This window comes from Ranitomeya imitator, chromosome 1 (assembly GCF_032444005.1).
Source record: "Ranitomeya imitator isolate aRanImi1 chromosome 1, aRanImi1.pri, whole genome shotgun sequence".
Lineage (NCBI taxonomy): Eukaryota > Metazoa > Chordata > Amphibia > Anura > Dendrobatidae > Ranitomeya > Ranitomeya imitator.
In genome coordinates this window covers 546,177,587-546,196,308 of record NC_091282.1, presented here as the reverse complement: position 1 = coordinate 546,196,308, position 18,722 = coordinate 546,177,587, and the positions used below count along the sequence as shown (strand labels likewise).

Genomic DNA, 18,722 nt, shown 5'->3' with positions numbered 1-18,722 from the left:
CAGAGGCAGAGGACTGGGAAAGGGGAACACCTGATGGACCAGCTTCCTGGTCTCCAGGTAGTGTGGCAGGCCCACTTGCAGCGCTGGAGGATGGCTGGGACAGGTCCGTGGCTGTCTGATGAAGGACCGCTCCAGAACCTGGGCCAACAGTGCTGCTCCATGTGCTGTGAAAAAAGGAAAAAAATGAATACCAAAAATTAACCAGACGCAAAATCCTGTGGAATAGAAACATACAGATTATGGCAATACAACACAACCTAATGCACGGGAGAAATACTTACGTTCTCTGGGCAAGGACCGGGCTTAAAAATGCCAGAATGTGATGGTATTTGTACTTTCGGATCCTTGCTCCTGAACCACTGGGAACACGGCTCTCTTGACGCAGGTCCTTGTTGAAATGGTCCTTCATCGAACGCCAACGTGTTTTGACTTTCTGCACTGTTGAAAAAACAAAAAATTTTGGTTACACAATGTACTTTTGGCCATGCTCACACAACTGTGTGTGATGAGAGAAACTCCTGAGAGTTTCTCTCATCACACACAGTTGTGTGAGCACGGCCAAGGTCTCTGCTGCTTCACTGCATTGCAATACTTACAAAATGCATTTCGGACCTGAGTAGGGGCATTGTCCCAGCCATCCCACATCGCTTTGGCCATCTCATTCCATAGGCGCCGGATCGTCACATTGTCCGGGTGCTGTGGAACCCAGGTGTCCCACAACGGGACTCGCTCCTGGACCAGGGAGATGAGGATTTCATTTTCTATGAGGTCTTCATCCCGTTCTGGAGCCTAAAAATTAAATAAAGACATTAATGTTGGATACATTAACATAAGGAAAAGAAAGAAAACAGAGGATGAGAAATGGCATGAATAAGAAAAAGGAGTCCAGAAGAAAAATGTAAAGAAAGAGGAAAGTAAAGAAAGCAAGATTCAAGAATACTAAAGTGAGGATACAGTAAACAGACAGCCTTGTATACGTACATGCTGCCGCCTTGCCACCCGACCGTGACTCCGCTGCTCCTGCCCAGCTTCTACCGCAGTAGAAGTGCTCTAAAGAAATGAAAAAAAAATGTCATGTGTAGATGTGACAGTGAATACTTACCAATCTGACGAGGTGAGTACTCACTTCACTGACATGTTCTACTTCAGAAGGCCCAGGATGTTGCTCCTCATCAGAAGAAGAAGACATTCTGATGCATGCAGAAAGAAAGAAATGGCATAAATTAGGACATGTAGAGACAGAAAATAAATGCATTGGCTAGGATATACTCACATTGTTCACAGGCTTGTTTCCTCCAAGGTGCTTTGGTCTGTCTGCTCTGCTTCTCTGTCTGGTGCGTAGTGACCTGCAACTGTCCACTCCATCCCTTTATCACCTTGTATGTGGGGGGGTGGTTTATCAGTGTCTAGACATGTTTTTCTCTGGTGCAACGCATGCATTCACGAACGCAAGCAAACGGATGTGCTTGCGGCCGCATGCGTTCACATAGACAGCAATGCTTTCTTGGCGCATTTGTGCCACTAACAACTACAACTGCATACTTTTCTAGGCGGCAAAATGACGCCCCCAAAATTACTACATGTAGCGTTTACCACGCCAAACCGCAGACTACGAAACGACGCATGCGTCGTCAAATGCGGGCAAACGCAATCAAACTCAGACCCTTGCGTTCCTAATGTTAAACATAGGAATACACAACACATGCGGATTTTTGCGGATGAAACGCTGCGGACACAACCGCAAATGTGAAACCGGCCTAAACAAAACAGAAATGCAAACAGAACTAACACAGATATTCCGGCAATTGTAACAAGTTGCTCAGCGCAATATAGTAAATCACAGCATACTGAATAGCGGGGCGCGACCGCTAGTACGAACCAGTCCAGCAAGGATATGACGCGGGGCGAACAAGACCCTTAAACGAAGAAGTCCAGTAAGGTGATTAGTGATTAGCACACAGTACTTAAACGTTGGAATCCAGTGAAAGAATAGTGGGAATGCACACAGTACTTAAATGAGGAAGCCCAGCAATAACTTGATCACACGTGCGCACAGCACTTGTTTGTGGAAGTTCAATAATACGCAGATGGTGCATTGTGAGAATGAAGTCCTGGAAAAGAGAGGATGAGGGGAAAAAATGGGAGAGTGCTATCTAAGCATAACAGATGAGTAAATCTTTCTTGGTGAGAAAAGTACAACTTGAATCTTGCTCACCTGGTGTGGTTGTGCAAGGAGACACAACACTGGGAAAAGTTTTGCAAACAAGGATGATCCTTTCACTGGAGCAGTTCCAGAGATGAGAGGTAGCATCTAAGACAACAGGTCAGGATCCAGGAGCACACAGAAGATGGAAGGCAGCTGAACGTGGCGAGGAAGACCACCGAGTAATGAGCAGCAGAAGCAAGGAGTTCACCAACAAACAGGCAGAAGCTCAGGAGCCAACAGCCCAAAATACTTAGGCACAGGAGAACACATGACTCGGACTTACATAATCAGGACAGACAGGAAGTTCGATGACAGGGCGAGATACAAGACTCCATCTTGGATCAGGGTGATCAGGCACAAGGAAAGTCTGGAATCCTTACAAAATTCTTGACAAAGTCTCTTTAGAGATGGTAAAAATTTTGAATGGGCAAAACAGGGATAGCTAGATTAATGTGTTAATGTGGTAGGCCAGTCTGAAGAAATGCGTTTTTAGTGCACGCTTAAAACTGTGGGCATTGGGAATTAATCGAATTAACCTGGGTAGTGCATTCCAAAAAATTGGCGCAGCATGTGAAGTCTTGAAGACAGGAGTGGGAGGTTCTGATTATTGAGAATCTTAACCTCAGATCATTAGCAGAATGGAGGGCACGGGTAGGGTGGTAGACTGAGACGAGGGAGGAGATGTAGGGTGTTGCTGAGCCATGGAGTGCTTTGTGGGTGAGGGTAATAAGTTTATACTGAATTCTGGAGTGGATGGATAACCAGTGCAATGACTGGCACAAGGTACAGGCATCGGTATAATCATTGGTGAGGAATATGATCCTGGCTGCAGCATTCAAGAAAGATTGGAGAGGGGAGAGTTTGGTACAAAAGAGACATATTAATAGAGAATTACAATAGTCCAGACAAGAATGAATAAGAGAAACAGTAAGAGTTTTTGCAGAGTCAAGGAAAGGGTTGAATTCTGGAAAGGTTTTTGAGGTGCAGATGACACTGACTAAAGACTACTACTCCCATCAGCCTACGCCGCTGATGCTAATAATAGTGAGAGCAGACGGTGCTATAAATAAATAAATTTAAAAAAATGTGTTGGTCCCCTGTACTTTTGATAACCAGCCAGGCAAAACTGACAACTGCAGGCTGAAACCCTCAGCTGTCAGCTTTACATAGGTTGGTTATCAAGAATAGAGGGGTCCCCACATTGTTTTTTTAAATTATTTCAATAAATAATTAAAAAAAAACATCATAGGGTTTCCCTATTTTTGACAACTAGCCAAGCTAATGCAGTCAGCGGTGGGGTGGTATTATCAGGCTGGTAAGGAGCCATGGATATTGCCTCCTCAGCCTAAAAATAGTAGAATGCAGCGGCCCAGAAAAGTTGCATCTATTAAATGCACCAATTCTGGTGCTTTACCTGGCTCTTCCCACTTGCCTGTGGTGCTGGCAAGTGGGGTTCATATTTGTGGGGTTAATGTCACCTTTGTATTGTCGGGAGAGATGAAGCGCACTGCTTAGTAATGGAGAGGCATCTATAAGATACCTCTCCATTACTAATCCTATTGTTATATTGTAAATAAATACACAGCCAAAATATAGTCCTTTATTTTAAATAGAAAAAACACACTTTTAATTTTTAAAAATATCAAACACAGTTAAACTCACCTAACGCCCATTCCACTGAAGCCCTCGTCTCCTGTAATAAAACAAAAATAAAAAAACAACCATATCCCTCACCTGTCCGACGTTCTGTCCCACACCGTAATCCATGTCTGGGGATAAACAGTTTTCAATATGGATTGTGCCAAGATGAGACCATCCAGGCTGAGAATCACTGAGGAATGAGCTGCTGCGAGTGCAGCCTTAGTGACTAGTGGTGAGGTCATCAAGCTTAGCCTCAGGTGAGGAAATTAACATGTATTTTCACATTAATCAATATACAACAATTACTAAGCTCAGATCCTCAAAAAATAATTGAAAGACCCTGGTTTGGCTATAAGGAGTCTTTACAAGCTGTAATTCTTTCAAAAGAGGGTGCAACTTGGTACTAACCATGCAGGGTGCCCAAACTTTTGCGTTGGCCTATTTTACGTTTTGTTTGTTTTTTTATGAAAAATATAAAATATATTTTTTTTTTTACTAAAATACAAAGATGTGTCATCTTTAACTTCAAGCCTTTTAGAGATCATTTCATCTTTAATGTGCTTCACTGTTCACTATAACAGTAATTTTGACCAGAGGTGCCCAAACTTTTATATGCCACTGTAATTCATGAACTTGAGGTACATTGGCTCAAAACTGGTCTGACATTTTATAAATAGCACTGAAGGTTGAGAGCTGGATGAGCTGTTTGTAATACATATTTGCATTTTGCTCCAAATTGCCAGAGATCATTAACACTGATGAATATGCAATTAATCAACCAGGAAAAGTACCAAAGTACTGTAATCCTTCATTGTACACAAGCCTGATTTTGCTCTTCAACATGCAGAAACGAAGCCAATGCGTCACACATCTTACGTTATGCTGCTACCGTCACCATAAATGTAACATTTAGCTATCGTATTACCTTGTCAGCTCATTTTTATTCTCTCGTGTTCCTATGCACAGACTACTGTTATTCCAAAGATTAGTTTCACATCATTATTTATCATTAGCACAGTAACAGTAGCTGGGTGCTATTCTAATGCATAATTTGCAAGCTCTTCTTATATTTAGCACTTGATTAAGTAATGAAGCTAAGTACCTTGTTAAATTACAGACGTTGAAGGAAATTGTTCTGCATCGTTTATATGTAGCAGTTTATACCATTGATATGTAGCAGATTTGTTGCGGAAATCTCTGTTACTGAAAACCAGTTCTGCACATGTAAATGGGGTTGTTTCATCACAGCGTGAATGGATTTCTGCAAATTTAGGGCAGTTATCTTAAAAAAAAAGGCTAATAATGTGGTCATGATCAGTGTTATAGGCTTATTAACCCCTTCATGACCATGGGATTTTTCGTTTTTCCATGTTCGTTTTTCACTCCCCTCCTTCCCAGAGCCATAACTTTTTTATTTTTCCGTCAATTTGGCCATGTGAAGGCTTATTTTTTTTGGGACGAGTTGTACTTTTGAACGACATCATTGGTTTTAGCATGTCGTGTACTAGAAAACGGGAAAAAAATTCCAAGTGCAATGAAATTGCAAAAAAAAGTGCAATCCCACTTTTCTCAAGGACCTCTATGGTTACAATGGAGACGCATCGCCGACCCCCGATCATGTGACATGGGTCGGCGATGCTGTCATTTCCGGCCGCCCAGCCGGAAGCGGTAGTTAAATGCCGCTGTCTGTGTTTGACAGCGGCATTTAACTAGTTAATAGGTGCGGGCAGATCGCGATTCTGCCCGCGCCTATTACGGGCACATGTCAGCTGTTCAAAACAGCTGACATGTCCCGGCTTTGATGCGGGCTCACCGCGGAGCCCTGCATCAAAGCAGGGGATCTGACCTTGGACGTACTATCCCGTCCAAGGTCAGATAGGGGTTAAGGATTAATCCCATCTTAACCATTTTATGGCTGAGACAGCAATAACTTTGTCCAGCTCCTATGCTCACCGCGCGAAGCCGTTTCCGTAATGCTACTCATTTCTATGGGAGTGACACAACCTGAATACCTTTGCCAACCTCAGATGATTTTTTTATCTTCACCTCCAGTAGTCAGAGTTAAGTTCTAAAAATGTCAACTTCAGTTACAATTGTAATTGTAATTATAATACATCTAATTGTAATACAATTGTAATTCAGTTACAAAATTTGTAAAACACAAAGGTTTTTCACAGATAGGGTATTTTTTGAGCCCAAAAAGGCATCCCATTCACAAGAACCGAGAGAATAATGGAAAATATCTGAGCTCCATGTATTATGATAAAATTGCACTACAGTATTTCATTATGTGCTGTACACATAGGGCGTATAACTTAGTACATCAATCATATTAATGTGGTCTATTCAAATTATGAATATATCATGTAATCACCATTCGATTACATTTGTATAGCACTATATTTTCTCTAAATCAACAATGCAAGTGAAGATAGAAACCTATATAATCTGTAATATATCTTATTAGAGAAAAATCAGTCACTTTATCAGTCATTTCTACACTGATAGATTTGTCTACAGTTCTGTCTTCGATGAGAGATATAAATACAACTAATACCTATAGAAATCTACAGGAGGGGGTGGATGGAGGAGAGACAAAGGCTTCTACCAACTTAAGCAAGCAAATGGAAAAACTGCTAAAAAAAATCTAGAATGCAATTTATATAATGGCTAGAACTCACGTAAACATATGACAACCGAAAGGTTACCTGAAAGTACCGTTACACTTTAATACCAATTTCACATGGACATAGTAAGGTGGCACTTAAGATTAGGTATGATAGCTACAATTCATATGGCTCTTGTTAACAGTATTTCAAATATATTAAGATTGTATGATCTGATGTGGTTTAGTAGAATGACACAAGTCTTGATTGGATTGGAGCAGTGATGCATTGCAGACATTAAAATGCATCCTGATTACAGCTCATAAACACACCAAGGTCCATTATACTATGTTTGTATGTGACTTGTTACATTAGATGCCATTTTGGTAAGATATTTTACTATAGTAGAAAAATGTGATATCAACCCCTTTACCCCCGAAAGTGGTTTGCACGTTAATAACCTGGCCAATTTTTACAATGCTTACTACTGTCACTTTTAGTCCACTCAAAATACGGTTTGACCCGGAACAAATTGCAAGAAAGCGTTTTATGATTTTTTTTTATTACTATTATATGTGGGGAACAACATATTAAAAGTTTTCCAAAAATTGATCACCAGAAAGGTCCTAACTATGACGTCCTAAGACGATGACAGCCATCACACTAAAAATAACGAATATTTCCCTATTTCAAAGCTGTAGCTTTAGGTTACAGAAGAGTTTGCATTTTGTATACTATATATTTTCATATAATAATTTTTATACAAAGTTTTATACTAACTATTTGGACAGGCGAGGTCATGACGTCATCAATGACATCATGACATATATGTACATTTCTAGAAATTATATAATTAATACACGGTGCATTTTAAGACCTACTTCATCACTGAATAAGCGTGTCAGGTCAATAGTCACTATTTTCATCATCAGACACTGCTTCCTCATATTGTCACAATGTCCTTCTTGACATGGTCAACATACCCATGAACAGGTAAGTCCGTGTCTTCTGCAAGTGCACCGAAGTGTACTACAACCACGAGAACAATTGCAGTGAATTATTTTCAGAAGTGTTTCTGACGCGGGTGAAGTATACATCATCACTGAAACTAGACTGATGTTCTGCAATTCCCATCCCCATTCAGTAGTGTCCATGGCCTCACCATTGTCTATCCAAAGCAGGTAACTCCGAAGGGCATGATACTTCGTTGCAGAAGAGGTCGGTGGCAGTCGTTCAGGTGTAACAAAGATTTTGGTTGAACCAACTTTTTTGCAGAGAGTAGAATACCTTATTGCAGACAGATTGTCTCCAGGTTTGCCCCCGAACAATGCCACCATCGCTTTACACCCAGCGCCTTCAATCTCAGCTCTGTTTTTGTTAGGTGTGGAAAAGATTAGATGGAGAAGAGAACCTCCGTCAAGAACATAATGTGCCACTTCTGGTACATCCTTGAGCACTGCATCATCTGAACTCTGTTCTTTTATAGGAGCCATCAGTTGTGCTTTGTTTGGTTTGCGTAAGAGATGTTTTGCCTCAAAGAGGGTCGTGGGTATGGTGAAAGTTTATAGGCCATCACCTCATCAAGGAAAAGATCAGCAGTTTGAGACACCACAAGAAACCTTTGGAACAAAACAGCGGGGTCTATTGTTTTGTGCTTAGCAATGTCAATAGCCTCACTGGATTCCAGGGTCTTGGCTTTCATTGACCGCTTGTACTTAACTGAAAACAGTGATTGACCCTCCATTGTTGCCACTATTTCTCTGCCAATGGTGAACAGGTTAAGGCAGGGGTGTCAAACTGCATTCCTCGAGGGCTGCAAACAGGTCATGTTTTCAGGATCTCCTTGTACTGCACAGGTGATAATTTAATCACCTACACAAATAATGAGTTGGTGATTAAATTATCACCTGTGCAGTACAAGGAAATCCTGAAAAAATGACCTGTTTGCAGCCCTCGAGGAATGCAGTTTGACACCCCTGGGTTAAGGGCATTCACATCCTTATTTGCATTGACACCGGTGATAATGTTGCGAAGAGACACTTCATCAGAGAAAGGTGAAAAGGTCTTAAGTTTATCTGCAATTTTCTCCAGGTCTTCACGATCTCTTCTCGTCCTTGACATTCTTGCCTCCTTGTGTTGTTCACTGGTGACAAAGCTCTGGCCAGTGAAACCCTGCCTTGAATCACTGTAGGAAGAGGACACTGGCACAGACAGAGTCCACAAGGCCCTCTGATGTTCGGACATTCCACTTCCTCTGGTGAGTCCTGCAGTTTTTAGGGAGCGCATCAGAGCTTGCTCGATGACTAGGTCACAACCCAGGCCTGCCCAGTACTGATCAGTCCGCCTTACAACATGCAAGCCATTCATAAATCTATGGAAGACTGATAGCATATCATCTCCCAGAGTGGTCATAGACTGGATGTAAAGGTAGGTGGCCTTCCCATAGTTCCCATACCCAGCAGCTGCAAGAATGGGCAAACATTCGGCTACAGCATGAAAGTGCATCAGCCAGGATCCTGTACGATCGGCCTCGATAAGCTCCCTTTCAATTCCAACCATCTGTTGGTAATTCAGCCATAGTTTAATGGTGCGAGAGTGAGCGGATAATCCGTTTCTTTTGGTGGACAAGAGGTGGACAATTTCACTAAGGCAGGTAGAAGTGGTGACCGAATTCAAGTCACTCTCCCCTGTCAGTGTCCGAGCATACAACTGCTCAAGTTCTTCCAACAGGTCTGCAAAAGCGGGATGGTCGCAAAGTACTTTGTCTGCAACTTGCTGAGTAAGACTCTGATCAAGGAGGAGATGGCCACGAACTGCACGCTGAACTGCCTTTCCAGTCATGATGTGTTGCACAGCATTGTCACCATAAATTGTTCCCAAGATCTCTTTGATTCCACTCCCATCCATCAACGTTCCTATGGCACCCATAAGATTCATCAATGTGTGGAAGCTCCAAAGCATCAGGACAACATCTCGAACTGGGCTGTCTTCAGGCACCTCGTGTTTGATTTCTGACGCTTTCCAGTAGAGTGGCTGATTGAATGTAACAACTGCAGCGGATCGGTGTTTATCAGCAAGGTTGCACAGATACTCAAGAGTAGAGAAGATGCATGACTTGTCTCTGGAATACATGTCAACAATGGGCAGGAAGATTACCGAAGATGACCCGGATGATCACAGTCTTTATGTAGCATGTGCATCATTCCATTCCAGCTCGGTGCAGGCTGTTTGAAGCGTAAAGGCATCTCCCACAATACATCAACACGATGGTCAATAGTTAGAACAAAAATCACAACAAATTTAACAAAATATCCAGACCGAGAGGGGCAGGAGCCCTGCTCTCTCCGTAAATACATCAGTGAAACCAATAAAAATCACAGGTGTGTTACTCCTAACCCGTATAAAGAACTAGCGAACATGGAGTATAAGAAACACCAACGGATTGAAAAATATAAAACAATCATTTTATTAATACATATAAAACGTACAACAGCAGCCCATCCATAGGGCAATATACAATAAAGAGGAAAACGGTGGGGAACCTACTAGCACAGCAGACTATATTGACCAATAATATCATATACGTGAGAGTACGTACAGCTAAACCTGAGCAAAATGAGGGGGGAGGAAAAATCTAAGTGGTTCCAACATCCAGGCTCTGCGCATGAACATCTAAGGATGCTACCAACATAACATAAACTCCAAAATCCCCGCATGTAGCAATAGGATGCCGTCACTCACCCATAATTACAGCTGTCTCTGGTCCTGCTGCCGTGACCCCCTTGACACGCGTTTCGCATGAGTGCTTCTTCAAGAAGGACTCACGCGAAACGCGCGTCAAGGGGGTCACGGCAGCAGGACCAGAGACAGCTGTAATTATGGGTGAGTGACAGCATCCTATTGCTACATGCGGGGATTTTGGAGTTTATGTTATGTTGGTAGCATCCTTAGATGTTCATGCGCAGAGCCTGGATGTTGGAACCACTTAGATTTTTCCTCCCCCCTCATTTTGCTCAGGTTTAGCTGTACGTACTCTCACGTATATGATATTATTGGTCAATATAGTCTGCTGTGCTAGTAGGTTCCCCACCGTTTTCCTCTTTATTGTATATTGCCCTATGGATGGGCTGCTGTTGTACGTTTTATATGTATTAATAAAATGATTGTTTTATATTTTTCAATCCGTTGGTGTTTCTTATACTCCATGTTCGCTAGTTCTTTTTACGATGGTCAATAGTGTAGAGAAATGGCAAAGGCTTGAATTTTATGTTTCGGTGAGTGTGTTTTGCGAAACGGTATTCCCTTACATCAACTCTGCTTTGTTCAACTATCTCCAAGTCCGCAGTCTTCCGTCTGAGAACAGCGCGACTGACCTTCCTTCCTGGAGTCACAGTAGCTACTATCTCCATGCCGTGGAAAGTCCCCTTCCCATCTAATGTGATGATATTATCATCGATGTTGTCCGCAGCGAACAGCAGTGCCGTATCCAGTCTGTCTATGGTACCACCGAGTACATCCTGGCTAACAGAAGCGGCAGCGTTTTCCTCGAATAGCTGAACTTCCCAATATGATGAGCAATATCCCATGGCTGAGAGACTGTCTACAAGAAATCGAGACCTGAAATGATGATGATGGAGCTGGACTGCTAACCCAAGCTGCAATGGAGCTACTACAGCCCTGGGACGTACAGCCTGAACAACTGATTGTCCAATGCTTGCGACCTTCCTGTGAATGTCCTTTCCAATGAAGAGGGTTTAAAGCAAGCAAAGCAAACTCAGGGGGAGATAATCTAAGGCAGACTGACATTCAAGCGAAGAAGTCTTCGGATATTCATTGGTTGAAGATGGGATCTTAGACTTGATATCGCTCTTGATTAGTTTGGCTGCAGTCTCTATGATGGCTCTCTTCTGGGCTTATTCATCCGTTTCCTGACTACAGAAATAGTCCCTCAGGATTATTCTGGTCTTTTCACGGAACGTTACAATGCTAGGCAACCCTTTACACTCTGCTATGAATAGCGAATCGCCATACCTCTCCTCCAGCCTATACCTCAGCCATTTATTACTATAGGCAGCACTGTCTCCTTCTACAAGATACTCTGTCATTTTCTTTGCATGATCTGTGACAGTCAGTTGCTCTTCATCATTGTCCTTGAGAAATGCACACATTTTCAAGAACGCTAGCTCTTGGTCCATGTTCATCGGCCTCCCTACCTTCCGCGGTTTCTTTTTAGTAGATCCAACACCATGACGCATAGGAATTCCATAATTTATCCGAAAGTTAATGTCACACGAACGATGATACAGGCAGTCTGCAGCATTGTAAGTCCTTCCCAAAGTACGCAACTCTCCCTTGAATGGTGATTGCCCAGTCATCATTACGTTGTTTGCAATGTGACATGATGGACCTTACAAATCCATCCATTTTAACAAAGCTATAGTCATCGAACTTACTACTAGATCTTGTCTTCACCACTTCATATCCACAGAACAAACACTGCGTCGTGCTATCATAGTATCCAGTAGACACCCATGTACCTCTCTTGGCAGGTGAAGGATGAACGGAAGTAGCTTTCTTATGCAAGTCTATTTGCTTCTTGTTTATGTAGTTCATACGACATCTCTTGTGCACCACTGCTCCAGCAGCTAACACAGTGCTAACGCCCCTCTCAATACTGGCTTTATTGATGCCTTCAGCTCCTTTCGAACCAATCATTATTCTTTCTCCGTCATCTTCTACTTCATGACTGCATAAGGGGCAAGTTTCTTGACTTTCCATCATTCTCAGCTCTGTAAAAGAAGATAAATACATTGTTAAATAATAAATATAATAATAGTAATTGTAAAAGAAATATGATAAACACTGAAAGGCGAGTCGCATTTAACATTTTACAGCTTTGGTGGCCATATTCTTTGACGTCACATTTGGACCTTTTGTGGTAACCCTATCTTGGTAAACTTTTAGTATGTTTTTCCCTACATGTAATACTAAAAAAAAAACTATAAAACGCTTTCTTGGAATTTGTTCAGGGTAAAGTATTTTGTTTTCGTATTTTGACTGGACTATTTATGAGGTAATAACTATGGAATGCTTCAACGGATCCCGGTGATTCTGAGTTTATTTTTTCATGACACATTGTACTTCATGATAGTGGTAAAATTTCTTTGATATGACTTGTGTTTATTTGTGAAAAAAACTGAAATTTGGTGAAAATTTTGAAAGCTTTGCAATTTTCCAGCTTTTAATTTTTATACTCTTAAATCACAGAGATCACACAATTACGTCACACAAAATAGTTAATAAATTACATTTCCCATATGTCTACTTTACATCAGCACAATTTTGGAGCCAAAATTTTTTTTGTTAGGAAGTAAAAGTTAACCAGAGATTTTTCATTTTTCCAACAAAATTTACAAAATCAAATGTGATATGGTCCCTAAAAAAATGAAGTCACTGTAAGAAAATACCCAAAAGTGACAACATTCTAAAAACTGCACCCCTCAAGGTGCTCAAAGTCACATTCAAGAAGTTTATTAACCATTCACATGCTTCACAGCAATTTATGAAATGTGAAGGTAAAAAATGAACATTTAACTTTTTTCACTAAAATGTTACTTTAGACTCAAAATTTTTTATTTTCACAAAGGTATCAGGAAAAACTGGACCTCAAAAGCTGTTGTGCAATCTCTCCTGATTATGCTGATAACCCATATGTGGGAGAAAACCATTCTTTGGGCGCATGGCAGGGCTCGAAAGGGAAGGAGCACCATTTGACTTTTTCAACGCAAATCTCGCTGGAATAGAGAGCGGAGGCAATGTCACATTTGGAGAGCCCCTGATGTACCTGAACAGTGAATAATCCACTCAAGTGACCCCATTTTGGGAACTAGACCCCTTAAGGAACTTATCAAAATCTGTGATGAGCACTTTGAACCCCAAAGTGTTTCACAAAAGTTTATAACGTAGAGCCATGAAAATAAAAATAAAAAATTTCCACAAAAATTATCTTTTAGCCCCAATTTTTTTTCTCACGGGTTACAGAAGAAATTGGAAACCAAAAGTTGTTGTGCAATTTCTCCTGAGTAAGCTGATACCCCATATGTGGGAGAAAACCATAGTTTGGGCACACGGCAGGGCTCGGAAGGAAAGAAATGAGTTTTTGGAATGCAGACTTTGATGGAATGGTCTGCAGGTGTCATTTTGCGTTTGCAGAGCCCCTAATGTGCCTAAACAGTGGAAATGTCCAACACGTGACTCCTTTTTGGAACTGATATACTGCTTCCTGGTATGTCAATTTTATAATGTAGTGGCATTCGTGAATTGTGTAGTGTTTGTCGGGTTGTTATACGTCAGTTGTGTAGTGTTCGACAGGTTGCCAGACGTCAGTTGTGCAAGTCAGAAATTAATTTATTAGTCCATGGATGGTACAGTCTGAAGCATTCTCTCATGCACAGGCCAGGTTTTTCGGGGCAGGTGACGCATTGATAAATTATGTCCTTGCATATTCCCATTCTATAACACACTCGGCACCTCTTATGCGACTTACTTTTCTCTCCACTTTGAAGGACCTCCTTCGGGAAATGTTGGCCCATACAATATGAAGACCTTCAGTTCCAGAATTACTGGGGCCCACTCCTTCCTGACAGCCAAATATCAGGGCCTTAATCACTACCTCCTGGAACTGAAGGTATGACGTAGCATGGACAGATTCTTGTACCACACCCTGGCCTTTTTCAAAGCACTGTACGGCTGGAGGACTTGATCAGAGATGTCAACCCTCTCCATGTTTTTGTTGCACCGCAGTACACAGTCTGGCGACCTGTGTAGAGGTACCTCGTACAGTGCTGAGGGTGCTGCCATCACCATGCCATTGTGGTCAAGAAAAAGACATCCTTCTTCTCCTTGTACTTGACCACCAGTCTTTGAAAAAGTCTATTTCTGTGAGGCCAGTAGTGTCAATCTTCATTCCTGATTGCGCCACAAAATCAGGAATCAGTGGCTCACCGATTGCATTCACCAAAACAGAGAACTCTTTATAACACATACAATAAATGCAAATTTTGTTAGACAAGTTTAAGTATGTTATCTTATTTACTTCTGGAGAATACAGTGCCTCATTTAGGTGCGCCATATGGCAGCACAATATCTGCAGTAAGTAGGAAAGGTCCATACTGTGAATCCATATTGCAGGTCATGTGATGTGTCTATGAGCCCAAACACTTTCAGGCCACTCACATTAGACCAAAATTAGACAGAACCATATTATTGGTAGTACTTGACAACCATCTAATCTGTATAGAGTTAGACCACTTTCACCCCCACAGAAGATGAAAGGTGAAGTAGGATCAGGCTGCTGAGAATTTTCCAAAGATAAGATCCCACCAGAATTGTCTAGTAGTAATTTACCAATTATTGGTAGCACGGTGGCTCAGTGGGTAGCACTGTTACTTTGCAGCACTGGCTCCCGGTTTCAATTCCCACCAAGACAACATCTACAAGGAGTTTGTATGTTTTCCGTGTTTTCTTCCCACACTCCAAAAACATACTGATAGGGAATCTAGATTGCATCTAGATTACAACTCATCTGTGATTTTCTTCTCAGCTGAAGTCAGACTGAGAAAAAAATCACTCTTCCCACTTGCCATGTAGAAGTGGCAAGTGGGGTGGTAGTTGGGGGGTTGATGTCACCATCAGGTGACATCAAGCCCCGAGGTTAGTAATGGAGAGGCGTCAATAAGGTGCCGTCAGACAGGTCCCAGGAGTTCACAGCCAGTGAACTCATTTCACCTTTCTAATGTCAGTGCGAGCGCCGTGGGAAATTTTCGTCCGAAAGTCACATGGGTGAAGTGTGTTCATTGACCGTGAACTCGCAGGACCTGTCATACGGTACTGCAAGCAGGAGAACTTTCTCACGCTCGTGGTGACCTCAGACAGATGTTCACAGAGAGACACTGAGTACATGGTGTTCAGTGTGTCTGCTGGATGACAGGCTGCATGGTCGCATCATACAGCCAGCCATCTACAGTAGATGTAGCAGAGCAGGACCTGTCATTGGACAAATGGATGAAAAGCATCTCTGCAGAAAGTTGAGGAATACTGTTGTTTGTTTTTTTTTACCCCTTTTGCAGATGACGAGGGCATCGGGGGAATAGGCGAGGTCGTAAGTATGGTTTAATTAAGAATATCAAAGGAGTCTGTGTCTTTCCTTCAATTGAAGGACTTTTTTTCCGGGTGTCTGTGTTTTATTACAATGTGACTATGGGGTAAGTAATGGGGGCATCTTATTGATGCCTCTCTATTACTAACCTTGGGCCTTGATCTCACCTGACAGTGACATCAACCCCCCACAACTGTTACCCCACTTGCCACAGCTACAGGGAAAGTGGGAAGAATGAGGCTAATTGCCAGAATTGGGGTGTTTTTAGCCTGGGGGGCCAGTATCCATGGCCTCTTCCTAGGCTATTTATATCAGCTCACAGCTGTCTACATAGCCTTTGCTGGTTATTAATTATAGGGGAACCCTACGTAATTTTTTTTAGGGTACCCCATTTTAATAGCCAGAAAAGGCTAATTATACAGCTGTGAGCTGATATTAATATCATTGGAAGCTCCATGGGTATTAGCCCCTTCCCAGGCTATAAACATCTGCACCCAGCTGCCGGCTTTCCCTCTGCAGGTTACGAAAATTGCCCGGGAGCCCACCCCATTTTTCCCCCAAAATAATCTTTTATTAATTAAATACATGTACAGTAAGCTGCACACACTGTACTGGAGAAGCTGAGCGAGGGCGATTGATCCTTGTGGAAGTAACGATGGAAGTAGAGCACCAAAGTGAAATAAATGCTAATCTAGTAGATAATGAATCTCTGTTTTATGGGGATGTAGAACAGAGTGGAACAGAGCAAATTAAGAATGAACTAAATGGAAATGGGCCAGTATCTACAATAATTGAGGCCAGAGTTAATGCCAAAGCCAAGAGAAGACTGCGCAAGAATTCCTCCCGGGACTCTGGAAGAGGAGACTCTGTCAGTGACAATGGTGAAAGCGGGCGAGGATTGCCACCTACTAGTCCAAAGACCAAGCTTATGGATAGAAAATCCAGAACTGGGAAAGGGCGTGGACTTCCAAAAAAAGGTGGAGCTGGTGGTAAAGGAGTGTGGGGAACGCCTTGCCAAATTTACCATGAAGAAGTAGTTGACATCAAGGACCCCAATTATGACGAGGATCAAGACAGCGTTGTCTACGAGACGACGGTCCTTCCTCTGGATGAAAAGTCCTTTGAAAAGTCAGTCACGCCAATTGTGCAGGAGTATTTCCAGCACGGGGACACCAATGAAGTTGCAGAAATGTTGAAGGATTTAAATCTGGGAGAGATGAAGTGCGGACTTCCGATGTTAGCTGTATCTATTGCACTGGAAGGAAAAGCCAGCCATCGGGAGCTGACATCAAAGCTGCTGCATGATCTGTGCGGGACCGTGCTCAGCACTCGAGATGTGGAAGTCTCTTTTGACAAATTGTTGGGAGAGATGCCTGAACTTGTCCTGGACACACCTAGAGCACCCCAGCTGGTCGGTCAGTTTATCGCTAGAGCCGTGGGAGATGGGATCCTGAACAAGACTTACATAGATGCTTATAAAGGCATGGTGGACTGCGACCATGCGTGAGAAGCCTTGAATCAGGCAGCGGTTCTCCTCAGTATGACAAGAGTTGGAAAGAGAATTGACAGTGTGTGGGGAGCAGGAGGCGGTCAGCAGCCAGTTAAAAAATTGGTGAAAGAGATCGATATGCTGCTGAAAGAGTACGTGTTATCTGGAGACGTGTCCGAAGCTGAACGTTGCCAAGTTCCTCATTTCCATCATGAACTCGTATATGAAGCCATACTGATGGTCCTGGAGGCCAGCGGCGACAACACCTACAGGATGATGCTCAGCTTGTTAGAATCCCTGTGGAAGTCGGCAGTGATCACCTTGGACCAAATGAAAAGGGGCTACGATAGAATTTACTATGAAATTCCAGATATTAATTTGGATGTACCTCATTCATACTCTGTTCTGGAGCGTTTCGTGGAGGACTGCTTCAAGGCTGGCATCATTTCTAAACAAATGCGGGACAAATGTCCATCCAGAGGAAGAAAACGATTTGTGAGTGAAGGAGACGGCGGGCGTCTGAAATTTGAGAGCTATTAGAGATGACGTCAGGCGGTGGCACGGCCGCGCACAGTTAACGTTTATGAAGCTCTATATTCGTTGTTATGGGTACCAAGCCTTTCTCTAATAGTTCTCTAAATAAAACCGTTTCAGAAGTTCATTGATTGGGGTGGGTCGCTGTACAGAGACACGCAAGATGCAGAAGATGCTCTGTATATATCTGGACGTGCCATGTGTTTCCCGTCCTGCTGTAGCCACATGTAACGGCTGCTCGTGTGTCCTACACGGTAAATCACTCTGAAGACCCGTTATCGCGTGGCCCCGAGACCCTCCATTATCTGGCTGCTGCTGCTGCTGCTGCTGCTCTTTATACACATTTTGCTTTGGTAGCTGAAAGGGAGAAATGACTTGTTCTGTATAATTTATCCATTTGTGCCAGAGGGGCAGAGTTTTACTTTATTTTTTTTAAGCAGATGGATTGAGGTGGGAGGGGGATATTTTTATTCACCTTTCCTGAGAAAAACTACAATTTTGACAAGTATGGTGGCGGGAACATCTATTTTACTACAAAAAAAAAAGTATAAAAAAAACTGGACATACAAGCTAAGTTCTGCTAGAACGGGTGTGTGTATACATGAGTGCAAAACTAAATAAATGTTTAGTGAAAAAAAAATGGAAAAAAAGTTTTTTTTAGGGCAGTGAGAATCTGGAATTGCTTGCCTGAGGAGGTGGTGATGGCGAACTCAGTCGAGGGGTTCAAGAGAGGCCTGAATGTCTTCCTGGAGCAGAACAATATTGTATCATACAATTATTGGGTTCTGTAGAAGGACGTAGATCTGGGGATTTATTATGATGGAATATAGGTTGAACTGGATGGACAAATGTCTTTTTTCGGCCTTACTAACTATGTTACTATGTTACTAATTGTATTTGTCACAGAAATCTATATATCTACCTATTCTGTTCTATTTGTGTTTACTCTTCTATCCTGTCGGCTCATGCAGTGATTTTACAGAACACGGCAGATGAATTGCCGGCTTTTCATCTATGTATCTATGTAATATATATACATCTATATGTGTGCGTCACTGACATCTATATATGTATGCATTCTTGTGTATA

The 18,722-nt window shown here is 42.3% G+C and overlaps 1 protein-coding gene and 1 pseudogene across 1 annotated transcript in view; both read left to right on the top strand.

Moving 5' to 3' along the window:
• The window catches only part of LOC138657926 (metalloprotease TIKI1-like), a 220,955-nt gene that overhangs the window by 126,478 nt on the left and 75,755 nt on the right, over window positions 1–18,722 (top strand). The gene's annotated exons all lie outside the window — the stretch shown is intronic.
• Window positions 16,231–17,907, top strand: LOC138677869 (programmed cell death protein 4 pseudogene; annotated as a pseudogene).